Raw genomic sequence first — 11,334 nt, forward strand, 5'->3', positions numbered from 1 at the left:
GCTAATAAGCAAGACTAGAAGCTGGTACGTTGAAAAAACTGACAAAATAGACAAAGTACTGGTCAATCTAATTTAAAAAAGGAAAGAAGAAAGGCAAATTAACAGCATCAAGGATGAAAAGTGGGACCTCATCTCCAACGAAGAGGATATTAAGGCAATCATTAAAAACTACTTTGCCCAACTATATGGCAATAAATATACCAACCTAGGCGATATGGATGAATATCTACAAAAATATAAATTGCCCAGACTAACAGAAGAAGAAATAGATTTCTTAAATAATCCCATATCAGAAACAGAAATCCAACAGGCCATCAAAGAACTTCCTAAGCAAAAATCCCCAGGGCCTGATGGATTCACCAGTGAATTCTATCAAACATTCAAAGAACAACTAACTCCAATACTATACAAACTATTTGACATAATAAGCAAAGAGGGCATTCTACCAAATTCCTTTTATGACACAAACATGGTACTAATTCCAAAGCCAGGCAGGCCAAAAACAGAGAAAGAAAATTATAGACCAATCTCCCTAATGAATATAGATGCAAAAATCTTAAACAGGATACTAGCAAAAAGAATCCAGCAAGTTATCAGAAGGGTCATTCACCATGATCAAGTAGGATTTATACCAGGAATGCAGGGCTGGTTCAATATTAGGAAAACCATCCACATAATTGACCACATCAACAAGAAAACCAACAAAAATCACATGATTATTTCAATAGATGCAGGAAAAGACTTTGAGAAAATACAACACCAATTCGTATTAAAAACACTAGAAAGTATAGGAATAGAAGGGTCGTTCCTAAGAACAATAAACAGTATATATCTAAAACCATCAACTAATATCATCTGCAATGGGGATAAACTAGATGCATTCCCATTAAGATCAGGAGTGAAACAAGGATGCCCATTATCACCTCTATTATTTGACATTGTACTAGAAACACTAGCAGTAGCAATTAGAGAAGAAAAAGAAATTGAAGGCATTAAAATAGGCAAGGAGGAGACCAAATTATCGCTCTTTGCAGATGACATGATGGTCTACTTAAAGAATCCTAGAGAATCAACCAAAAAGCTAATCGAAATAATCAACAACTTTAGCAAAGTTGCAGGATACAAAATAAACCCACATAAATCTTCAGCATTTCTATACATCTCCAACACAGCTCAGCAGCAAGAACTCGAAAGAGAAATCCAATTCAAAATTACCTTAGACAAAATAAAATACTTAGGAATCTATCTCTCGAGACAAACACAGGAACTTTATGAACACAACTACAAAACACTCTCCACACAACTAAAACTAGACCTGAACAATTGGACAAACATTAACTGCTCATGGGTAGGATAAGCCAATATAATATAAATGACCACCCTACCCAAACTCATCTATCTATTTCCATGGAACTTCCAAAAAATTTCTTTACTGATTTAGAAAAAAACCATAACAAAGTTCATTTGGAATAACAAAGGATCAAGCATATCCAGGGAAATAATGAAAAAAAAATACAAAGGAAGGGGGCCTTGCAGTCCCAGATCTCAGAGTATATTATAAAGCAGGGGTCATCAAAACAATTTGGTACTGGCTAAGAGACAGAAAGGAGGATCAGTGGAATAGACTCGAGGTAAGTGATCTCAGCAAGACAGTATATGACAAACCCAAAGATCCCAGCTTTTGGGACAAAAATCCACTATTTCATAAAAACTGCTGGGAAAAATTGAGGACAGTGTGGGAAAGATTAGGGTTAGATCAACATCTCACACCCTACACCAAGATAAACTCAAAATGGGTGAATGACTTGAACATAAAGAAGGAAACTATAAGAAAATTAGGCGAACACATAATAGTCTACCTGTCAGACCTTTGGGAAGGGAGAGGCTTTAAAACCAAGCAAGACTTAGAAAGAGTCACAAAATGCAAAATAAATAATCTGGAATACATCAAATTAAATAGCTTTTGCACCACAAAACCAATGTAACTAAAATGAGAAGGGAAGCAACAAATTGGGAAACAATCCTCATAAAAAACTCTGACAAAGATTTAATTACTCAAATTTACAAAGAGCTACATCAATTGTTCAAAAAATCAAGCCATTCTCCAATTGATAAATGGGCAAGGGACATGAACAGGCAGTTCTCAGCCAAAGAAATCAAAACTATTAATAAGCACATGAAAAAGTGTTCTACATCTCTTATAATCAGAGAGATGCAAATCAAAACAGCCCTGAAGTATCACCTCACACCTAGCAGATTGGCTAACATGACAGCAAAGGAAAGTAATGAATGCTGGAGGGGATGTGGCAAAGTAGGGACATTAATTCTTTGCTGGTGGAGTTGTGAACTGATCCAACCATTCTGGAGGGCAATTTGAACTATGCCCAAAGGGCGACAAAAGAATGTCTACCCTTTGATCCAGCCATAGCACTGCTGGGTTTGTACCCCAAAGAGACAATAAGTATAAAGACTTGTACAAGAATATTCATAGCTGCACTCTTTGTGGTGGCCCAAAATTGGAAAATGAGGGGATGCCGTTCAATTGGGGAATGGCTGAACAAATTGTGGTATATGTTATTGATGGAATACTATTGTGCTAAAAAGGAATAATAAAGTGGAGGAATTCCATGGAGACTGGAACGACTTCCAAGGAGTGATGCAGAGCAAAAGTAGCAGAACCAGGAAAACATTATACACAGAGTCTGATACACTATGGTACAATCGAAGGTAATGGACTTCTCCATTAGTGGCAATGCAATGTCCCTGAACAATCTGCAGGGATCTAAAAAACACTATCCACAAGCAGAGGATAAACTATGGGAGTAAAAAACACCAAGGAAAAGCAACTGCTTGACTACAGGGGGGAAGGGGATATGACTGAGGAGAGACTCTAATTGAACACTCTAATGCAAATACCAACAACATGGAAATGGGTTCGAACCAAGAACACAAGTGATACCCAGTGGAATTGTGCACCGGCTATGGGAGAGATGGTGGGAAGGGGGTGAGGGGGAGGAAAAGAAAATGATCTTTGTTTCCAATGAATAATGTTTGGAAATGACCAAATAAAATAATGTTTAAAGTGAAAAAATGTAATAATATTTTCAATGACAATGTTCTCTCTAAAATATCAATATTAATATTTTACTGAGAGGAAAAGTTTTTTGAACAATTAATAAATGAAGAATTTTCAAAATAAAAAAGTATCTATTTTATATCCTATAATGTTTACTCTCCCTCATTTGATCATAATTTTTTCCTTATCCATAAATCTGATAGGTTAAGTATTCCATGCCCCCCTTATTTCCTTTTCGAAATTTATGTCTAAATCATGTACTCATTTTGACCTTACCTTGGAGCTTTTACCCAAAGTGGGATTTAAGGCAACTTTTTATTTCACATGTCTAGGCCTCTTCAGCCATATGTTCAAAGATGAGCTCAATCAAGTGCTCAGCTATAAAAATATAGTTCTTAAATGCTCAATGATAAACAACAAATTCTAGAAAGTCATCATATCTTTTCTTTTTTTGGGGGGGGGAGGCGAAGAGTTGCAATAATATTTATTAAAACTAGAAAAATGTTTTTAAAAGTCTGACCTTTTCTGAAAGATGTCCTTCAATGTGTGTACTCTCATCATGGTCAAAGAGAAAAGATAGTGTGTGAAATGTAAGTTAAGGATAAAAAGCCAAAAGGAAGAACATAATTATACCACCTTTTAACAGTGCAATAGGGAAAGTGTTTCCCAAGGTCTTTGAAAATTCCATCTCGCATCCCAGATCTACTCTGAGACCAAGTCCTCTGTCATGAACTGAGAGGAATATGTAATTTCAAAGGGTCAAGTTACCATTAGTTCTCAATGGAGGAGTATCTGTTTCCCACTAAACAATTTTACCCAAGAGTTTCTAGCCACAAGAGCTTCCAACCACCTGAGTCCTACCTCAATGGATGTATGTGGAAGGTCCCTCTGACACAGGCAGAAATCCCTACTTGAGATCCATGAAGATGTCCATGATGAGGAGTAAGTTCTTAGGTAGTGGATGAGGGATTGGAGAAAGAACAATAAAACCTGGTGCTCCAGGTGCACACTAGTCACCATAAGGAAGTCAGCCACACTGGTCTCAGAGATGTTCTCCTCAGTGACTTTATCTGTGCTAACACTCAAGAGGTGGTGTGTCATGGCTTGCCCTGGGGTGACTGGTACCAGTTTCAACTGATTGTCCTCCTGTGGGATGAGCACATCAGAGAATATTTCTAATGGGGCCTGGATAGAGGTCTCCTCTGCATCAGTGGATCACTCAATGTAAAGGGCTCCCATAGTTCCAGGAATGGATACTGAGCCTTGACCAACATCCATTCTCCACATAGGTGGGTCGCTGGTCTTAGTGGCACAATATAATTCAGTAAAAGGCTGTGGAGTTGCCTACATCTGTAGGGTTAACTACCATCACTGGAGGACTTAGGTCTTCGTCACGCTCTGCTTGCCCACTCATTTGTTCCAGGGCTGTGTGGGTGTTAAGATAAAGGTGCACAGGAGTGGGGGGAGGTGCCCTTGGAGGCGTAAACTGCCTCAGTTTTTCTCAGCTGAAGAGAACAGTCATGTCAAGTAAAAACATCCACTTTGGCACCTGCAACGAAAGAGAATTATTTTGTTTCGGGTCAGTCCTGGGCTAAAGATCTCAGCTATTCCAGTCAGTAGTTCCAGCGGGGCTGACTGGGAAGCTTCCACCTCAAAATGTAGCTCTGTCTCTTGTTCTACTAGAACTTTGCCTGGGACTTCTTTTCATCAATAGATTCCTCTGCCATCTTCTCTTCTGTGTGTGCGCTATCTCTGTGGGACCTTAGGCAAAACTTTTAAACTTCTCTGCCTCAATTCTTCATCTTTGCGGAGAATGGTCTGGCCAAGATTCCTACTATCGTCAGTTCCCTTCCTGGGGCTTGTTTCATCTATCAAAGTGAAGGGCCTCTAAGAAGATCTTGACCTGATTTTGCCACCCACCCTGCAGATTCCTCATACAACTAGGGGCTGGAGTCACATGACAACGATGGTGATCACGTGAGGGCGCTGGTCTTGAGGAGAGCCCCTTCTCCCAAGGAGCTCCTCTAAGAAGCAATGGTGGCTCTTTCCGCCTGTCCCCAGGCCAGTGAAAGAGCATCTCTACCATCTCAGTTCCCACCTGAGCCAAGTGGCAAACTCACATTGGTGGTGGTGGTGAGGAGGGCATATACTGATTAAAAATGACTGTTGTAAGAGAAGATAAGTGAAATAATCTGACTTCATCTCATTTGTTGAAATCAAGCCCAGTTTATTGCTCTACAACTGTTGAAATTCTAAACTTGTAAATCTATTCAAAGACTTATTGACCCAGTTGAAAAGAACAAATTCAAGATGAAACAATTATGAATGAGGAGAAAGCCTTAGGACTTGGATTTTTCATTTAGATGTATTTGCCTTAAAAAAGGGAAAAATGTTTTGGGATAGAGGAGAATTTTTTTGGTAGATATATAATTGGTTGTCTTATTGGATATTTAATTTAAAAATAAAAAGGAATGTGGGCAGAAAAAAAAATTCTGGAGCCCTGGTGCCTGGGAGCACACCGAAAGCCCTCATATCCTAAAGGTAGGCACAAAAATTTATCCACATTCTTCAGGAATATAAATTGCTTTGGCTATAATTTTTGTCTTTCATCATTGTTTTCCTTTACAACAGAAATCCATTTTGTGTTATTCCTTAAGTAATAAGCTGATGTATCAAAATGCATTCATCTATTCCCAAATTTATAAGCATTCATATTAAAAATTTTTTGTTTTAGTTTTGCTTTTTATTATAATGTAAGGTTATGCTGAAAACAGTTGTATATACATGGGTTCTTTTCCCCTTTGATCACTTTCTGGTGCTATAGTAATGTCATTAGAATTAATAGAATATAAAACCTGAAAGACAACTTTTTCGTATAAAATCAATTTGTTTTTGAAATTATTAGACTATTTCAAATCTCCACTAACCACATTAGTATGCCTACCGTACCATTGCCTCTAAAATTACCCTCCCATTGGCCACTATTATAATTACCTTTTTTTTCCCTTTTTTGTCACTGTTGACAAACTAATGGGTAGGAAGGACTTGAATTGTCTTAATTTTTATTTGGTATTTGGAATTTTTTTTCAAAGAGAATTGATAGCCTGGCTGTAGTCTTTTGAAAATTCTTGTTCTTATCTTTTTATGATTTATCCATTGAGTATGACACTTGCTCTTAGATATTGAATTAATTATAAAATATATTGGATGTCAGACCCCTAACAATAAAATAAATTTATTGCAAAATCTCTTGACCTTACAATTTTAATCATGTTCAGGCTTTTTTTTTGTGGGGGGGGAGAGGGTTTGCCTAGGGGATCTGCTCAGAAAGTGAGATCTAATTTCTCCCTATGTTGGATGATCATGGATTGTGTTTAGGGAAATGAGAAGCATAAGATATACTCAGTCCACCAAATCATATATTTCAGGACCTTCTTGGACGATTAAACATAGCCAGGCAATGGTCACCTTGGATCTATCTTTATGCTCCATTTCAATCTACTTTAGGAAATATTGTGTAAATCTTAAAAGTTCATGATCCTGGGAGGGAAGGAGCTCCCTTTACACAATTTGCCTAATGCCATAATCTTCTGGCATTCCTATTATTTGTTGCTTTTCATACAACATACAAGAAGCAAATAATTTCTTTGACTCTGGTATTCATCCCAGAAATACTTCTAACACCTATTTTTATTATTTTATTTTAAACTCCCCAGGAAGCCTATTGTCATTTCTTGCTTTCTTAGAAAATCACGCTTATTTCATTTTTCTTCATCTTAAAATATTTATTCATAGATATATAGGTTTGTTTTAGGTGGTCTATAAACAATATTAAGTTTTGTTATTAATATTTTCTTTTGGCTTATTTACTTATGTTCAAGTCTTCAATTGTGTTTTCTTCCTCCTGAGATCTTTGGAAATTTTAATCTTTTTTTTCTTATTTTCTCTTATTGCTTCCTTTCTCATTCTTTCCTTTTTATGATGGTTTCCTTGAAGTCTGGGTCTTAGAATTTTGTTAACTTGCTATCATGCTCAGCAATTCTCATTTCCTTGGACTCAAGTCTTTGTCCCGAATTTCTTCTTGAAAGATAAAACTGGTCCCAGGTATATTCTGTTCTCTTTCACTCAGGCTCAGTGGAATGCCATAAGACCATATGTGTCTTGCCCCCATTTCCTCCTTCTTCAGTTCTCCAACTGGTCTCTGTTGTAGCACAGAAGATTACTATGATATTGCCCTAGTTAGGACAAGTTTCTGTTTTTTTTTTGGATTTGCCCAGTATTGGGAGAATGAAGGAAGAGAATTTGATTTCTTTCTCAATCCCATGCTTCCCTCCTTGTGTTGTTAGTTGGGTAGAAGGTGTATCAGTGTTAGAGGTAGGGATTAATTTTTGTTAATAGTTCATTGAATTTTTACCTCATTCAGGGTCCTGATATGCTAGATTGTGGAGAAAACTGACATTTTTTTTGTTTCTTGGACAAAATCTCTATTTTACATATAATTGAGAAGTGTTAACAATTAAAGAAAATCTCTAATCCTGTATCTTCTTTTCAAGTGACCCACAAGTTCCCAATTAAGTCTTAAGAATAGTTTCATTTCTTTAGGGAGTAGGGCAAAGAAACTACCTCATCCTAAGACTTTAGTAGACATTGCTCTTATCTTAAATCTATTTCAATCAACACATTAAATAAATCTTCCATATAATCATTCATAATTTAATTCTATTATGTTCAGTCTACATTTGCTTTTCATAATTTAGTTTTGTCTATCCCTGGAATCAATTAGCATATATCTAAATTTTAAAATATATTAGAGAAGTATAGAATGTAGAAATATTACTCTCTCTCCTTTGTTATCCAGACCATACCTAGGACAATAAAATTGAAACTATTTATATTTGTGTGAACAGGACTATCAAGAGGAACATTCTTTTATCAAAAATAGATTTTTATTGATGATTTATTTCTGCATCTCCTATATTTCCCCTTCCATATCCCCGCTTCTAAAGAGAGCAGGTTTTTTTAAGAAGAAAAATATTATTAGAATTATTTAGAACACATTCTCCCAAACTTGACCTTATATTCAATGTTCCAATATTCCAAAAGATTGCCTTATGAAGATGAGGTATCTCTCTATATAAAGACAGACAGATAGTTAGATAAATAGATAAGCAGATTGAAAAAAAAGACAAACAGATATTGTATGTGGGGGGCAAAGGGCAAATTTATTCTTTATAATTTTACATTAATTGTTTTAATGGTTTTTTTTCATTTTTATCATTATTGCCACTGTGTATATTGTTTTCCAAGTTCTTCTTCACTTTACAACAATTTATGAAACGTGTATATTTTTCTCATTCATGCTATTTATCATTTCTAAAAGGACAGTGTGAGAGAGGGAGATGGAGGGATGGATGCATAGAGAGGGAGGGATGGAGAGAGAAAGAAAGAGAGAGAGACAGAGAGAGAGAGAGAGAGAGAGAGAGAGAGAGAGAGAGAGAGAGAGAGAGAGAGAGATGGAGGGAGAGATGGGGAGAAAGAGAGCGAGAGAGAGAGGAGAGGGAGAATGTATAAACTAAACTTTGTAATTTGCTTTTTATAATTTGTTTCTAGTTCTTGGCAACCATAAAAATGGTGTCACAAATTTTTGATATATAGATGATATATAGAGAGCTTTGTGTTTTGTCAGGACATCCTCAGGACATTTGCCTAGCAGTGTCATCTAAGTCAAATAGTAAATCTATTTTGTCCACTATATTTCCATAATTTCATATTGATTTCAAGAACACCTACCCTAAATTCTAGTCAAAATAGGCATTCAAGGAAGCTTTGTGGCTTATGAGATAGAAAGTCCCAGCTCTCACCCCAACTCTATATGTAGTACAACTCTCATGAATTATGGCTACATCTAACCCTGCCCTTCTCTTTACCTTACACCTTGTTATTCTTCCTTTAAGATTTACAAAGCACAGATCTGACAAATATTACTCTACATAAGCCATTGGCATATTCTCATGGGCTATTGCTAGCCTGGTTTCCTCATTTGAGAAGGTAAAACATAGAAAAATACTCATTTTTATTCACAATTGTGTTTATTTTGTAAATTTCAAACAGTATTCCTTGGTTACAAAAATCATGCTCCATTCCTCCCTCTTCTCCCTCCACCCCTCCCATAGCCTATGTGCAATTCCACTGGGTATCACATGTGACCTTGATGAGAGCCTATCTCCATATTGTTGATGTTTGCACCAGGATGTTCATTTAGGGTCAAAATACCCAATCAAATTCCCCTTGACCCATGTAATCAATCAGTTGTTTTTCTTCTGTATTTCTACTTCCACAGTTTTCCTCTGTGGATAGTGTTCTTTCTTGTAGATCCCTCCAGGTTGTTCAGAATCACTGCATTGTCACAAATGAAGAAGTCCATTACATTCTATTGTACCACAGTGTATCACAGTCTCTGCATACAATGTTCTCCTGGTTCTACTCCTTTCGCTCTGCAACACTTTCTGGAGGTTGTTTCAGTTCCCATGGTTCCATCATCAACATATACCACAATTTGTTTAGCCATTCCCCAATTGAAGGGCATCCTCTTATTTTCCAATTTTTTGCCACCTCAAATAGCGCAGCTATGAATATTCTTCTGCATGTATTTTTCCTTATTATCTCTTAGGGGTACAAACCCAGCAGGGCTATTGCTGGATCAAAGAACAGATGGTCTTTTAGCGCCCTGTGGGCATAGTTCCAAATTGCCCTCCAGAATGGTTGGATCAGTTCACAACTCCACCAGCAATGAATTAATGTCCCTACTTTGCCACATCCCCTCCAGCATTCATTACTTTCCTTTGCTGTCATGTTAGCTAATCCGCTAGGTGTGAGGTGATACCTCAGGGTTGTTTTGATTTGCATCTCTCTGATTATAAGAGATGTAGAACACTTTTTCATGTTCTTATTGATAGTTTTGATTTCTTTGACTGAAAATTGCCTATCATTCATCAATTGGAGAATGGCTTGATTATTTGGACAATTGATTTAGCTCTTTGTAAATTTGAGTAATTAGACCTTAGTCAGAGGTTTTTGTTATGAAGATTCTTTCCTAATTTGTTACTTCCCTTCTAATATTGGTTACAATGGTTTTGTTAGTACAAAAACTTTTTAATTTGATGTAATTGAAATTCTTTATTTTACATTTTGTGATTTTTTTCTAAGCCTTATTTGGTTTTATAATCATTACTATTTCAAAGGTCTGACATGTATACTATTCTGTGTTCACCTAATTTACTTATAGTTTTCTTCTTTATGTTCAAGTCATTCACCCATTCTGAGTTTATCTTGGTGTAGGTTGTTAGATGTTGATCCAAACCTAATTTCTCCCATAATGTCTTCCAATTTTCCCAGCAGTTTTTATGAAATAGTGGATTTTGGTCCCAAGCTGGGATCTTTGGGCTTATCATAGACTGTCTTAATAAGGTCACTTACTCCAAGTTTCTCCAATGATAATCCTTTCTGTCTCTTAGCCAGTATCATATGGTTTTGATGACCACTGCTTTATAGTATAGTTTGAGATCTGGTCCTGCAAAGCCATTTTCCTCCACATTTTTTTTTCATTATTTCCCTGGATATCCATCATCTTTTGTTCTTCCAAATGAACTCTGTCATTTTTTTTCTAATTCAGTAAAAAACCTTTTTTTTAATGGTAGTTTGAAGGGTATGGCACTAAATAAGTAAATACGGTTGGGTAGGATGGTCATTTTTATTATGTTAGCTCATCCTACCCAGGATCAATTAATGTTTTTCCAATTGTTTAAATATAGTTTCAATTGTGTGGAAAATGTTTTGTAGTTGTGTTCATATAGTTCCTGTGTTTGTCTTGGCAGAAAGATTACTAAGTATTTTATATTGTCTAGGGTGATTTTAAATGGAATTTCTCTTCCTAATTCTTGCTGCTGAAATGTGTTGGATATATATAGAAATGCTGATGATTTATGTGGGTTTATTTTGTATCCTGAAATTTTGCTAAAGTTGTTGATTATTTCCACTAACTTTTTAAGAAAACTATCTTATCATCCACAAAGAGTGATAGCATGGTCTCCTCATTACCAATTTTAATACCTTCAATTTCTTTTTCTTCTCTAATTGCTACAGCTAATGTTTCTAGTACAATGTTAAATAATAGAAGTGATAATGGTCATCCTTGTTTCACTGCTGATGATATTGGGAATACATTTAGTGTATTCCCATTGCAAATGATGTTGGCTGAT

At 36.1% G+C, this 11,334-nt stretch overlaps 1 pseudogene; it reads right to left on the bottom strand.

Annotated features, from left to right (window-relative positions):
- Positions 1–3,845: 3,845 nt before the first annotated feature.
- Positions 3,846–5,028, bottom strand: LOC100019282 (polyribonucleotide 5'-hydroxyl-kinase Clp1-like; annotated as a pseudogene).
- Between the last annotated feature and the right edge of the window lie 6,306 nt (positions 5,029–11,334).

Source organism: Monodelphis domestica, chromosome 5, assembly GCF_027887165.1.
Source record: "Monodelphis domestica isolate mMonDom1 chromosome 5, mMonDom1.pri, whole genome shotgun sequence".
In the NCBI taxonomy this organism is placed as follows: domain Eukaryota; kingdom Metazoa; phylum Chordata; class Mammalia; order Didelphimorphia; family Didelphidae; genus Monodelphis; species Monodelphis domestica.